Source organism: Lissotriton helveticus, chromosome 1_2 (assembly GCF_964261635.1).
Source record: "Lissotriton helveticus chromosome 1_2, aLisHel1.1, whole genome shotgun sequence".
NCBI classification, from domain to species: domain Eukaryota; kingdom Metazoa; phylum Chordata; class Amphibia; order Caudata; family Salamandridae; genus Lissotriton; species Lissotriton helveticus.
In genome coordinates this window covers 323,977,698-323,992,198 of record NC_136058.1, presented here as the reverse complement: position 1 = coordinate 323,992,198, position 14,501 = coordinate 323,977,698, and the positions used below count along the sequence as shown (strand labels likewise).

At 42.8% G+C, this 14,501-nt stretch overlaps 2 non-coding genes across 2 annotated transcripts; both read right to left on the bottom strand.

The window, feature by feature from the left end:
• Window positions 1–2,379: 2,379 nt before the first annotated feature.
• TRNAC-GCA (transfer RNA cysteine (anticodon GCA)) lies at window positions 2,380–2,451 on the bottom strand. Its single transcript has one exon. It is a non-coding gene; the product is annotated as a tRNA-Cys (tRNA).
• Window positions 2,452–5,623: 3,172 nt separating this feature from the next.
• TRNAC-GCA (transfer RNA cysteine (anticodon GCA)) lies at window positions 5,624–5,695 on the bottom strand. Its single transcript has one exon. It is a non-coding gene; the product is annotated as a tRNA-Cys (tRNA).
• Between the last annotated feature and the right edge of the window lie 8,806 nt (window positions 5,696–14,501).

The following is a 14,501-nucleotide window of genomic DNA, read 5'->3' as shown; positions in this document are numbered from 1 at the left end:
AGGCAAAATAAGTGCAGGCCTCAGACACTGCCTCTCCTCAAAATGGCCCCTTACACCCCAGGCACATGTTGCCTGTACCAGCCAGCACTCAAGATGGCCACCACCACCACCCACATGACCAGTCCACATCAACAGTACACCCCCAAAAAACAGAAAAACAGCCAAAAATCACCACAATCCAATGCCATCCATGATGTTTACATTAAAGAGAGTGAGACCACACCACAGGCACACTCAGTCCATGCACCACCCACCACCCCTGGGCAAAAGGCCACACCAGCAGCCCCCCAAAAACGACAAAAAACAATAAAATAAGCACAATCCCAGCCCATCCATGGCCTCAATTATGTTTAAATTTAAGAAGACACCCCACAGAAAGACTAGGCCCATGCAACACTCACCACCCCTGGGCAAAGGGCCCCACCAGCAGTCCCAAAAAAAAGACAAAAATCAGCACAATCCCAGCCCATCCATGGCCTAAATGGTGTTTAAATTCAACAAAACAGTTGTATCATGCACCCCTAACCAACCCTGGTCCTACTGGATACTGTGGCTACCCACAATATAATTTATTTAATGTTCTGAAAAAGTTCCAAAATTTTACTTGCAGCAACTGTAATGCCCCAAACAAACTTACTTGGGAAAGTTGATTTCTAATCCAAAAGTGATCCAAAGACAGTCAAAAAGGCCTCAAATCCAAATATCCAGCAGCACCCACAAAAAGTAATCCTTCCAGCTCCAGATCCAAATGAAAGTGACCAGGAGATGGACAAAGCACTGGGAGGAGCCTGCTGGACAGGAACAGGAAGTTGGAGACTGTGGGGCACTTCCTTCCTCCCCCCCCCCAAAATGGACTCCTTGCAAAAAAAAAAGGCCATGCAAATGTCAACCTGAGGAGTGATTCTGATAAAAATCATAATTTTCTGAAGGTTTATCCTGTTTGCTGGTGATTTTCTTGTGCGAAATTGCAAAATCTCTATTTCGCAAGTGCGAGATTGTTCCTTTCAGCCGCAACTACGTGTTCGCAATTGCGAACTCTCGCGAGGTGTGCTGTGCAAGGTGGCAAGCCGCGAGTACGTATTCGCGGGCGACAAACTCCCGCGGGAACACGCAGCAAGATCTAAAATGGCGCGTCACTCGCAAAGAAAAACAACTCGGCAAACGCTAAAATGACGGAAAGTGAACGCCGTGCACCACGCCGCGCGCCGCAACCAAGCAAAAAATCCGCCGCGAGCGGATTCACGGATTTTCAACAAATTCGCGAGCGTTCGCGGATTGCGGATTTGCCGAAAATCCGAAAAATCCGCGAGCGGAGCGGATTTTACGCCCATGCTTAGTCAAATGCTCTACCACTGAGCTACATCCCCAGCTTTTCAGGAAAATCAGAATGACAAAATATGAGTACATCATGAAAGAGTGTGAGGATCATACTAAGTTGTGCCAGAAAGTACAACCTTGAAACTGTGGAACAGGAGAAGTAGTCCTTAATATTATTTATTAAAGGAAAACTGGATCATTTAGAAAACAGATTTATTTGTTTCATTGTTATTTTATTTGAATAGGCAGTGGTACATAGAACCAATGCCTCTACATACAATGATTGTTTTGAAACATTCTTAAAGGGGAAGAGGTTTTTACGGGACACCTTATCATTTGAGGATTGGTTACCACAATCATGGAGATGGTGATGAAGTATGATTGTTTTGGGCCAAATTATGGTGGAAAAACATTTCGACGTACCACTACAATTCGGTATTTGGAAGGTACACCCAAACACCCCTTTCGAATACCTTCCATTTAATACATCAGAAAAAGCCATTTTGCGTTTGCAAATGGCCTGATTCTTCAGACCAGCCTTCTTGCAACTGCAATGATAGTTCGTACATCTTGCACGTAGGCAGAGCTTTTAAGGAGAAATTAAATAGTTCCTACGTTGCACAAAAATGAAGTGCTTCAAACAAACACATACTTTGCATGCACAGAGAAGAGGTGGAATATATGTAAGACTGGAGACACAGGTGAAATGAGCAATAGATTGACTGCTTCGCTGACAAGTTTTATACGCCATTTCTTCAGTGCAATACAAGAAAGCACCAAACAGTATAACAAAGTTGTCAATTGCTTTCATAGTCCATTCCCTTTTTTTAGTGCTGTGAAAGGAAGAGCCAAATTACAAAATTGATCAATGATGTTTAAGAAATTTCCCAAAGGGAATAACAAGCAGAGTGTTAAAAACTGCATTTACTCACAGGTTTTGAGCAGGAAACACTGAAATGCTATTAAAGTGCAATATCCAAGGGAACACTGACTCTGTCAAAGATGATCCAAATGGAATTGATGAAAAGTCCCAATTACAAACAACAGAATCAAAATAGGGTGAGGGGACACCCGGATTTGAACCAGGGACCTCTTGATCTGCAGTCAAATGCTCTACCACTGAGCTATATCCCTAGCTTTTCAGTAAAATCAGAATGACAAAATATCAGTACATCATGAAAGAGTGTGAGGATCATACTAAGTTGTGCCAGAAAGTACAACCTTGAAACTGTGGAACAGGAGAAGTAGTCCTTAATATTATTTATTAAAGGAAAACTGGATCATTTAAAAAACAGATATTTGTTTCATTGTTATTTTATTTGAATAGGCAGTGGTACATAGGACCAATGCCTCTACATACAATGATTGTTTTGAAACATTCTTAAAGGGGAAGAGGTTTTTACGGGACACCTTATCATTTGAGGATTGGTTACCACAATCACGGAGATGGTGATGAAGTATGATTGATTTAGGCCAAATTATGGTGGAAAAACATTTCTAAGTACCACTACAATTCGGTATTTGGAAGGTACACCCAAACACCCGTTTCGAATACCTTCCATTTAATACATCAGAAAAAGCCATTTTGCGTTTGCAAATGGCCTGATTCTTCCGACCAGCCTTCTTGCAACTGCAATGATAGTTCGTACATCTTGCACATAGGCAGAGCTTTTAAGGAGAAATTAAATAGTTCCTACGTTGCACAAAAATGAAGTGCTTCAAACAAACACATACTTTGCATGCACAGAGAAGAGGTGGAATATATGTAAGACTGAAGACACAGGTGAAATGAGAAATAGAGTGACTGCTTCGCTGCCAAGTTTTATACGCCATTTCTTCAGTGCAATACAAGAAAGCACCAAACAGTATAACAAAGTTGTCAATTGGTTTCATAGTCCATTCCCTTTGTTTAGTGCTATGAAAGGAAGAGCCGAATTCCAAAATTGATCAATGATGTTTCAGAAATTTCCCAAAGGGAATAACAAGCCGAGTGTTAAAAACTGCATTTACTCACAGGTTTTGAGCAGGAAACACTGAAATGCTATTAAAGTGCAATATCTAAGGGAACACTGACTCTGTTAAAGATGATCCAAATGGAATTGATGAAAAGTCCCAATTACAAACAACAGAATCAAAATAGGGTGAGGGGACACCAGGATTTGAACCAGGGACCTCTTGATCTGCAGTCAAATGCTCTACCACGGAGCTATATCCCAAGCTTTACAGTAAAATCAGAATGACAAAATATCAGTGCATCATGAAAGAGTGAGAGGATCATACTAAGTTGTTCCGGAAAGTACAACCTTGAAACTGTGGAACAGGAGAAGTAGTCCTTAATATTATTTATTAAAGGAAAACTGGATCATTTAAAAAACAGATATTTGTTTCATTGTTATTTTATTTGAATAGGCAGTGGTACATAGGACCAATGCCTCTACATACAATGATTGATTTGAAACATTCTTAAAGGGGAAGAGGTTTTTACGGGACACCTTATCATTTGAGGATTGGTTACCGCAATCACTGAGATGGTGATGAAGTATGATTGTTTTGGGCCAAATTATGGTGGAAAAACATTTCTACGTACCACTACAATTCGGTATTTGGAAGGTACACCCAAACAACCCTTTCGAATACCTTCCATTTAATACATCAGAAAAAGCCATTTTGCGTTTCCAAATGGCCAGATTCTTCAGACCAGCCTTCTTGCAACTGCAATGATAGTTCGTACATCTTGCAAGTAGGCAGAGCTTTTAAGGAGAAATTAAATGGTTCCTACGTTGCACAAAAATGAAGTGCTTCAAACAAACATATACTTTGCATGCACAGAGAAGAGGTGGAATATATGTAAGACTGAAGACAGAGGTGAAATGAGAAATAGATTGACTGCTTTGCTGCCAAGTTTTATACGCCATTTCTTCAGTGCAATACAAGAAAGCACCAAACAGTATAACAAAGTTGTCAATTGGTTTCATTGTCCATTCCCTTTGTTTAGTGCTATGAAAGGAAGAGCCGAATTCCAAAATTGATCAATGATGTTTCAGAAATTTCCCAAAGGGAATAACAAGCCGAGTGTTAAAAACTGCATTTACTCACAGGTTTTGAGCAGGAAACACTGAAATGCTATTAAAGTGCAATATCTAAGGGAACACTGACTCTGTTAAAGATGATCCAAATGGAATTGATGAAAAGTCCCAATTACAAACAACAGAATCAAGATAGGGTGAGGGTACACCAGGATTTGAACCAGGGACCTCTTGATCTGCAGTCAAGTGCTCTACCACGGAGCTATATCCCAAGCTTTACAGTAAAATCAGAATGACAAAATATCAGTGCATCATGAAAGAGTGAGAGGATCATACTAAGTTGTTCCGGAAAGTACAACCTTGAAACTGTGGAACAGGAGAAGTAGTCCTTAATATTATTTATTAAAGGAAAACTGGATCATTTAAAAAACAGATATTTGTTTCATTGTTATTTTATTTGAATAGGCAGTGGTACATAGGACCAATGCCTCTACATACAATGATTGATTTGAAACATTCTTAAAGGGGAAGAGGTTTTTACGGGACACCTTATCATTTGAGGATTGGTTACCGCAATCACTGAGATGGTGATGAAGTATGATTGTTTTGGGCCAAATTATGGTGGAAAAACATTTCTACGTACCACTACAATTCGGTATGTGGAAGGTACACCCAAACACCCCTTTCGAATACCTTCCACTTAATACATCAGAAAAAGCCATTTGCGTATGCAAATGGCCTGATTCTTCAGACCAGCCTTCTGGCAACTGCAATGATAGTTGTACATCTTGCACGTAGGCAGAGCTTTTAAGGAGAATTTAAATAGTTCCTACATTGCACAAAAATGAAGTGCTTCAAACAAACACATACTTTGCATGCACAGAGAAGAGGTGGAATATATGTAAGACTGAAGACACAGGTGAAATGAGAAATAGATTGACTGCTTCGCTGCCAAGTTTTATACGCCATTTCTTCAGTGCAATACAAGAAAGCACCAAACAGTATAACAAAGTTGTCAATTGGTTTCATAGTCCATTCCCTTTGTTTAGTGCTGTGAAAGGAAGAGCCGAATTCCAAAATTGATCAATGATGTTTCAGAAATTTACCAAAGGGAATACCAAGCAGAGTGTTAAAAACTGCATTTACTCACAGGTTTTAAGCAGGAAACATTGAAATGCTATTAAAGTGCAATATCCAAGGGAACACTGACTCTGTCAAAGATGATTCAAATGGAATTGATGTAAAGTCCCAATTACAAACAACAGAATCAAAATAGGGTGAGGGGACACCCAGATTTGAACCAGGGACCTCTTGATCTGCAGTCAAATGCTCTACCACTGAGCTATATCCCCATCTTTTCAGTAAAATCAGAATGACAAAATATTAGTACATCATGAAAGAGTGTGAGGATCATACTAAGTTGTGCCAGAAAGTACAACCTTGAAACTGTGGAACAGGAGAAGTAGTCCTTAATATTATTTATTAAAGGAAAACTGGATCATTTAAAAAACAGATATTTGTTTCATTGTTATTTTATTTGAATAGGCAGTGGTACATAGGACCAATGCCTCTACATACAATGATTGTTTTGAAACATTCTTAAAGGGGAAGAGGTTTTTACGGGACACCTTATCATTTGAGGATTGATTACCACAATCACTGAGATGGTGATGAAGTATGATTGTTTTGGGCCAAATTATGGTGGGAAAACATTTCTACGTACCACTACAATTCGGTATTTGGAAGGTACACCCAAACACCCCTTTCGAGTACCTTCCATTTAATACATCAGAAAAAGCCATTTTGCGTTTGCAAATGGCCTGATTCTTCAGTCCAGCCTTCTTGCAACTGCAATGATAGTTCGTACATCTTGCACGTAGGCAGAGCTTTTAAGGAGAAATTAAATAGTTCCTACGTTGCACAAAAATAAAGTGCTTCAAGCAAACACATACTTTGCATGCACAGAGAAGAGGTGGAATATATGTAAGACTGAAGACAGAGGTGAAATGAGAAATAGATTGACTGCTTCGCTGCCAAGTTTTATACGCCATTTCTTCAGTGCAATACAAGAAAGCACCAAACAGTATAACAAAGTTGTCAATTGGTTTCATAGTCCATTCCCTTTGTTTAGTGCTATGAAAGGAAGAGCCGAATTCCAAAATTGATCAATGATGTTTCAGAAATTTCCCAAAGGGAATAACAAGCCGAGTGTTAAAAACTGCATTTACTCACAGGTTTTGAGCAGGAAACACTGAAATGCTATTAAAGTGCAATATCCAAGGGAACACTGACTCTGTTAAAGAGGATCCAAATGGAATTGATGAAAAGTCCCAATTACAAACAACAGAATCGAAATAGGGTGAGGGGACACACGGATTTGAACCAGGGACCTCTTGATCTGCAGTCAAATGTAAGCATGGGCGGATTTTGCGGATTGGCAATCCGCGAACTTGCGTATTTACGGATTCGCAATCCGCGAAGATCCGCGAACTCTAGCGGATTTGCGGATTTTTCCGTTTTTTGTGTTGGCGCGTGTTCGCGCCGATTTTGGGACAAGTTCGCAATTGCGAACTTACTTTTCGGCTTGCAACGGCCGCGACTATGTTGTTTCTACGTCTGGTTTATCATCACAGGTTCACAGCACCCTCTGTTTCACCACTGCCACCCTCTGGGACACCCATGCCACCCTCTAGTACATCCTCACTGGCACCTATTAGGTTTATTTATCACTGTAGATTATGGTGGTTGAAAAAAGCAAGCACACCTGCCCTTCTTCAACTGCCATCAATTAATTTGTGTTTCATTAATGTGTCAGTAATTTTGAAAGTTCCAGTCTGGCTGGCACCTGCTTCCTTCCTTATCTGTAATTTGCTTTTTGTTGCAGTGAATTTTTTTTTTCACAGGACCTTTATGGTGCTATTCTATGAGCCTGCTGTTTGGGTCATAGCAGGGTCATAGAATAGTTGCAAACTCTGGAGGGGCCCATCAGGAAGCACTACCTTGAATGTTACTAATGTTAAGTTTGAACTTTTGCACCTGCTCATTGCTTTCAGTTTAGCTAAAATCGTTTTTTCTGCAATTTCGCGCGTTTTTTGGGGCGCGAATCCGTGCGAGATCGATTTCGGAAGCCGCGAATACGTGCGAATACAAAATTGTTTTTGTTGCGACGTGTATGTTCGCGTGATCTTGCGCGTGTTCGCGAGGCGCTTCTAGCTATACGTTTGCCAAGTTACCCTATCGGTCGTACACGGGCGCGGCCATCTTGTTGGCGTGACGTAATTCCGTTTCCGCCCGCTATGTGTAATCTCGCAAAGTGTGCTGCTCGCTAGTACAATTTCGCGCGTACTCGCAAGGAAAATCTCGCGCGAACTTACCCACGCGGTCGTGAACGGGCGCGGCCATCTTGTTTCTCATTCATTGCTATGGTTCTGGGCATGCTTTCTCTATCCTCTCTCAATCTCTGCCATCCTTTGCTTGTTTGAAGTTTTTTTGATCTAATTTTACTTATTATCTAACCCTCTATTTTTCTAGCTCTATATTTTTGTGTTTTCTGCAGCTTTTAGTTACTTTTAAACTACTTTTTTAAACTCTTTTCTTTTCTTCTTCACTATTCTATTTCTTCTTTATCATTTAAGTTTATTTCTGCCCAGACCATGGTAAAGGGAGCCGGGAAGCACCCTGAGAAGGGGAAGGGTCCCGCACCCCGTGCCCGGCTCCCGTGCGGGCGTTTAAGGGGGGAGCAAGTGGTCCCGAGGGAGATCTTCAGCGCGGAGGAAGTGGCGGCACTGATCTTCCACGTCCAGCGCCGCCTCCCCAAGACGATCCTGGGAGGCGGCAAGATCGCGACCGGCTATGGCATCCGGGAGCGCCGCCAGCGGTGGGAGAAGGTGAGCCGGGCCATGTACAAGATCTCTGGGGTCCGGCGCACATATAACCAGGCCACCCACCGCTGGACCGATGTCATGGACCGGGAGCGGGACTTGCTGGACGCGCTCGGCGTAGAGGTCCCCGGGCTTGGTGAGTAGTAGTAGTAGTACATTTACTACTCTGTTTTATCCTGCTCTGTTATTTGCAAATCTTTGTTCTTTACCAAGAGCAATAATGCTGCCGATTACATTGAGGTAAATTATATTTCCAAATCTTCTATGCATTTCATTTTCAGGTGCACTGCTCTCCTTCTCAGTAGCCTTGCTTGCTACTATGCTTCTTTGTTTTGTATGTTGTGTTCAGAAGCATTTCATTGGCCTGAGAAATTATGTATGAGTGTACTGTAAAGAAAAGAACTGCGTAATGCTAGACAGTAAGGGTCATATTTTCAATTACCGGCGCATCCCTGCAAAGTAGCAGGGATGCGGCAGTAATTGTGTGCCATGCCACCACCACCCATTGGCCCAAAACGTCACAGAAGCCTTACGCATCTGTGCCGTAAAGGCAGCGCATTGCTGGAGTTGCGTGCCAACGATGGCGCAGCTCCAGCAATGCTCTGGGGTACCCTATCTCCCCAATGCTGCATCAAGCCGTACGTCGGCTTCAAGCGCGCAGGGTTTGAGTCATGCATCATTGTCCTAAAAGTGACTGATTGACATCTTGTAGATTTCCCTCAGCCACTTTTAGGATTCGTTCCTGCGCAGGTACGCCCTCCCTTGCGCCGGAACGCCCCCTGATGGCGCAGGGCTTTACAACGTGATGCATCGCCCATATGCCCATATGTGTTTTTTTTTTTTATATATACGCCGCACCAACACCATGGCGAGTCTTTTGTTCTGCCGCTGCGTCAGAAAAGGCACGCAACAATGGAGGAAAATCAGCCGCAACTTCCGCAAGGGACTTATAAATCAGCCCCAACAGACTGAAGTCCAGTCCTTCCTTTAGACAGTCACATGGCTATCAGAAGAAATAGTGGCGGTGGTGGCGGGTGGATTGATAGTTTGAGTATTCACTGATCTGCAAGCAGGATGGACTTTGTCTGTCACGTGTTGCGCACTGCTGCCTGCAGTGCCAGGCCTAGGCAAACCTCTTTAGTAGTCTGTTTTTTGAGTTACATAGGAACTTTCTAAGTCAACGTTCCGCAAATCAGGCAATACGAATAACGTAGTATACCACATGAGATAGATCCCGTGGAATAGTTGTCTATCTATTTGCTATTTTTCCAAAATATGTTGTTATTGTTCTTTTCAAATGTTTGATTTGGTTGAAAAATCTCATCCATGTTTTCTGGTTTTTCTTTCTTTCATGTTGTACATCAGCTCCCCCCAAGGGCAAGAGGACACAGGAGGAGGGTGCTGAGGATGCAGGCCAGGATCGGGCAGGCGAGGGCTCCTTTGCTGGCCCCAGTAAGTTTACATTTTAATAAACAGTACCTATTTTTTCCTAGCGTTCCTCATTCGATTTTTTCTAAATCGTCTTTGATCTTCTTGTAGACTGGATATAAATTCTTATCCTGCCTCGAATATGACTCCCTGTGGTATTACTAGACTATTCTTATTAGTCTGTCTGTGTAGCTAACTAAGATTGGACATTTGGCAATTCCATTGGACTCCCATTATATTCAGCAATACCTCTATGCACTGTCTCCTTACTGACTAGATAGTGTGGCAGAGTCATTCAGCTCCCGAAGTCACCGATTATAGATCCCCAATGATCTCTAGATTATCGTACGCAGGACAAGAGAGTAGTACGCAGCACAGTCAAGAAGTGTCAGAGGCACTCATGCTTGCAAAAATTCCAAAACCTTTAGCTCATCCACTCTAGTCTAGAGGAACAAAAACCACAGAGTCTATTTAAGTGTAAAAGCTTTATTAAAAGTAAACACATTTATTAAAATCTACTTTGTCATAAAACTATTTAACTGTAAACGGAAAAGTGGTTAGTGCTGACGATTAATTGGACACATTTCTTGTGGTCGAGCCGAACTCTCACCTAGTTTGAACTTGATCCTGGTCGTGTTCTTAGGACTCAGGAGTCAAGCTTCTGTCTGTTAGGAGAAAAAGTGGTGCGTGTTAAAAATCAAAAGCAAGCATTCATCAGTTGTGCATAAAAGTGCAGCAAGACAACAGCCTTCCCTGGAAAATGGGACATTTTTACTATGGAGTAGACAGTCACAAATTATTACATTGTATTCTGTTTTTTTAACATTTCTCCTAGACCAAATATTATATAGTAGTGAGTGGTGTATTCTAACATTCTTAAATGTACTTTGTAGGTGTAACATCTGGTGACGGGGCCAGCGCGGAGGTGGCTGTGTTGGACTTGGACTCGGAGGCCTCTGGGGAGGAGGCGGCGTTAGAAGAGCTGGTGGCCGTTCCTGTGGGGGATCAAACGGTGGTGGCGGAAACAGGTAAGCTATATATTCCTTACTTATTGAGATTGAAGACTGCATAGTGTGCTTTCTGCACGGGTGTATTACAATTACAAATCAACCAGGTAGTAGCCTCCTCGAAATGTACTTCGACTTAGCTGTGAAGTTTTTGGTGAGAAGAATCCCAATAAGTTCTTAGACGAACGTGATGGATGGGATGAACGAAAAGCGAAAGAAGGGTGTAAGTAAGTGGGACGCGAACTTGTATGATGGCTGGCAAAGAAGAACGATATGTGTTTGCTTGGACCCAGAGGTGGCTGGGAAGGAAAGAATATGGTATGGTGCATGGCTGGGTCAATGATGAAGCAAGGATGGGTGGAAGGACAGCAGCCTGGGTGGGTGAAACAGAAACTGTATGTGTGCGTATACTTTGACTGAATGGATGCCTGGAGCATGGTATTCTCTGACTCTTACATAGCACATGTGTATCTAGAGAGAGTAGATGGTCGCCAGGTGAAGTAAGTGTTACCTTGAAGAGCATGTACCACCGCACCCGCACGTCCGTCCCAGTGCAGGGAAGGCAAGGAAAAGAAATTGTAAATGTGTCCAATACTACCATGAATAGTAGCAGTACTTTGTATTGCGTTTGCATTCACAGCATATATCTGGTTATTACGGTGGACACTCCGTACCTCTCTTAATAACTTTAGTTTACTTGTAGTACGTCATTCATGTGTGGGTGTATCACTGTTCACTCAATATTAAGCAAAGCACCTAAAGTCATCTCATCTGTCATTAAATACGTCCCATGTGAAGTGATAGATAATCAAATTAGTTAGCTTCTTCAGTTTCCTTTTCTAGTACTCATTTGCACTGTAGGCTGAAAGGTAAATTAATTAAGCAGTAGCCCTTGTAACAGAGTATTCTCAGTGCCACCCGTAATAGAAAAGTAATAGCTTCACCACCTGCATGTACTGGACCGGTACAGTAACGCAAGTCTGTCTCCATCATCATGGTGTGCAACTTTTTTTCTCGGGTGCAACTTCACTGTGCTGTGTCCATGTCATTCTGCCGGCTTGCATAAGATAACGTACCCATTTCCCTAAACAAGAGAGAAGAAGAAGAATAAGACTGGTGTACTGTCATAGTCGACTGTAATGGAAGTCCATAGTGGTCGTAGAATTAGTTCATTAAACTACCACTACTGTTAGAGCAAGGATGCAGAAGTGGGAGGTTACATAGATACTGTCCTCAATAGTTATGTACTGTGCTTTCAATTTGCTACTTGTACTCTGTGACCCAACTTTCGGCTCAATCACTTTGTGTTATTAATAAGGAGCATTGGTTACAGACTATGTCTTTCTTTCTTCATATAGTTGCTCCTTCCAAATCAACAACAAGGAGGGAGCAGGCTAGATTGGCCCGGCAACGGAGGCTGGAGGCCACAGTCGCCGAGTATCGGCGGCTGGTGGCCCTGGAGGAGGAGGAGGACACGCAGTCGAGCGGGGCAACATCTTCGACTGTGACCACTGCATCCTCCTCCGTGACTAAGCCAGCGGGACCGAGCCGGGCTAAGAAAGCCGACCGCCACCGCCAAGCAACCGAAATACCAGCTGCCCCCCACAGGAGCTGCAAGGAACGCCAACGCCGCCTACGAGTCCGCATGTCCAACCTGGAGCAGGAGGTCCTGAGGTATAAGAACTTGGTTAAGGGCCTCCGCTCCGAGCTTGCCACCCTCCGCAAGGAGTATGATGCCCATGCCGCATCATGCACCAGCACCAGCACCCTCCAGTAGTGGAGTGTCCCTTGCCCTTTTTTTATAGACTTTTGGGGGGTGGGATTTGGGAGTTGGGATCGTTTTGGGACGTTTCAGAGACAATCGTTGGGGTTAGGGTGGGTGAGGGAGATTATTTTGTTAGGGCTAAATAAATATATTTTTCAACTTTATCTGACCATACCTGTTTTTTACTGCTTTTCAGTCTGGTGGGTGGGGGGCGGGGGTGTAACAGTAACTTTGTTTTCCTGAACAGTCGTAGGACTTTAGTAGTACAACCGTCAATCTCTTGTCTACTCCGAAATAATACTCCATTATACTACCTCCCACCAAACGCTTATCTTACCTGTAATTTGTGTTAGAAATTAGGGCTAGGCCCAGGGCTGGCTCCAGGTGAAATGGGGATTAACGTTGTCAATCCTGGGCGGGTGACATTTCCTCATTGCGGTGGTACTAGTGGTGTGACACAGTGGCAGTTGCATGCCTATGGAAAAAAAGAAAACGAAACCTTGTTTGTCCTCCTTACTGTAGCATTACAACGGTTACGGTACGATCGAGAAAATAGCAGGTGACAGTACACTAGAACAGTGCCATAATGTAGCCTAACAAATGGTAAAGTATTTGCTTGCAAGTATAACTAGTACTTGCGTTGAATTTATTTGACATTGGCTACTACTACTAGAAGATATAGTACTGAAGCTGAGTAAGTCTAGAAGATATCCTCGTATTCCTTCACCAGCCTGTTGCTGCTATCACCTTATCCTCCCCAGCAAGTGTGTGGAATTATTGATGTCATTTTAGTCAGACATCAAGCAAAACAACACAGCCCGGGGGAAGAGGGTTAGGGTTTGTAAAATGGATGGGAATGGGGGTTTCTTTTTGGGTAGGTTTTGTTGAGAGAAGAAAAAAAAAGCAGAGCATGGACAAACAATAAATGAAGATACAGAGTTTACAGACAATCTTTGGTTACAAACTAAAGGTAAGCACATGCAGTCACACTCATAGAATAAAAGACAACAATGGATACTGTATCTGTATTGCGTATGTTGTTGGAGTTGTCCTGTTGAAATTGGTAAGTAAGTTGCATGCAGCAAACAATTCCTCTTATTGGCGGCACTCCTCCATTCCAGCTGACGCTTCGTCCATCAATGTGGTGGTGACCACTGACAGAAGAGACACCCTGTCCACTGCCTGCCTGGCGGATGTTGACTGAAACCCGGCCTGTAATTATTGAACGGAAAACAGGAAGTGCTATTACAATACCACTGATAAATAAATAAAAGGTATGTACGCTGTGTGGTTCAAAAAGTGACACTTTGATTTCCCTAATAGACAGTACAATATTTTTGAAATTGCGTGCTCTGTCTGAGTCACCTTTTTAAGGATCAATAAGTATGGCCAAAATATTATAGCGGATCTTTCCCCTCAAGGTGGGTGTACTACTGTGTTTTAGAACAAAATTTGACCTTCCCAGCAATGCTCCCACCAAGACCCTTACTAAAGCCAGTCGCAAAAATGTAGAAGAACCCAATCATATCTCCAAAAACGATGCCTAGCAGAAAACTGGTTACAAAACGTACTTTGAAAGTAACAGTAGGCCCAAATACAGACCGTGGATTGTATTCAAACCACTTGCCTGCAAGCAAAAGTATCCATAGCCAGCATCGCTCCAACAGTGCTCTACAACAACAGAACCGCGTTGCAATAGAACCCCCCTAAACACATGCAATCCTGCTGCTAGGGCTAACCCTAACGAACCCTAACTTACAAAAAGTGCCAAAACTGGTGTTTCCTTATGGATTTTGTCCAACAAACTTCTAGCCGGTATTAGACCTTCCCAGGAATGCCCCAGGCAAGACCCGCCAACCCACCCGCAAAAAAACACCCGACACAACACCACCAAACAGCGAAAAAGCTAAATCTCATACTTACAATGTCTCTCGGCCTTCGGTCCAAACGCGGCGCTGTGCAGCTAGGTCGTCATCATCATCAATCATCATAACTCCTGTTTTCCACCACGGATTTCCTGAAAAGCAAATGCAATCAAGATTAGACTGTCGCAGCAGTGCTTCGACAGAGACCCCGG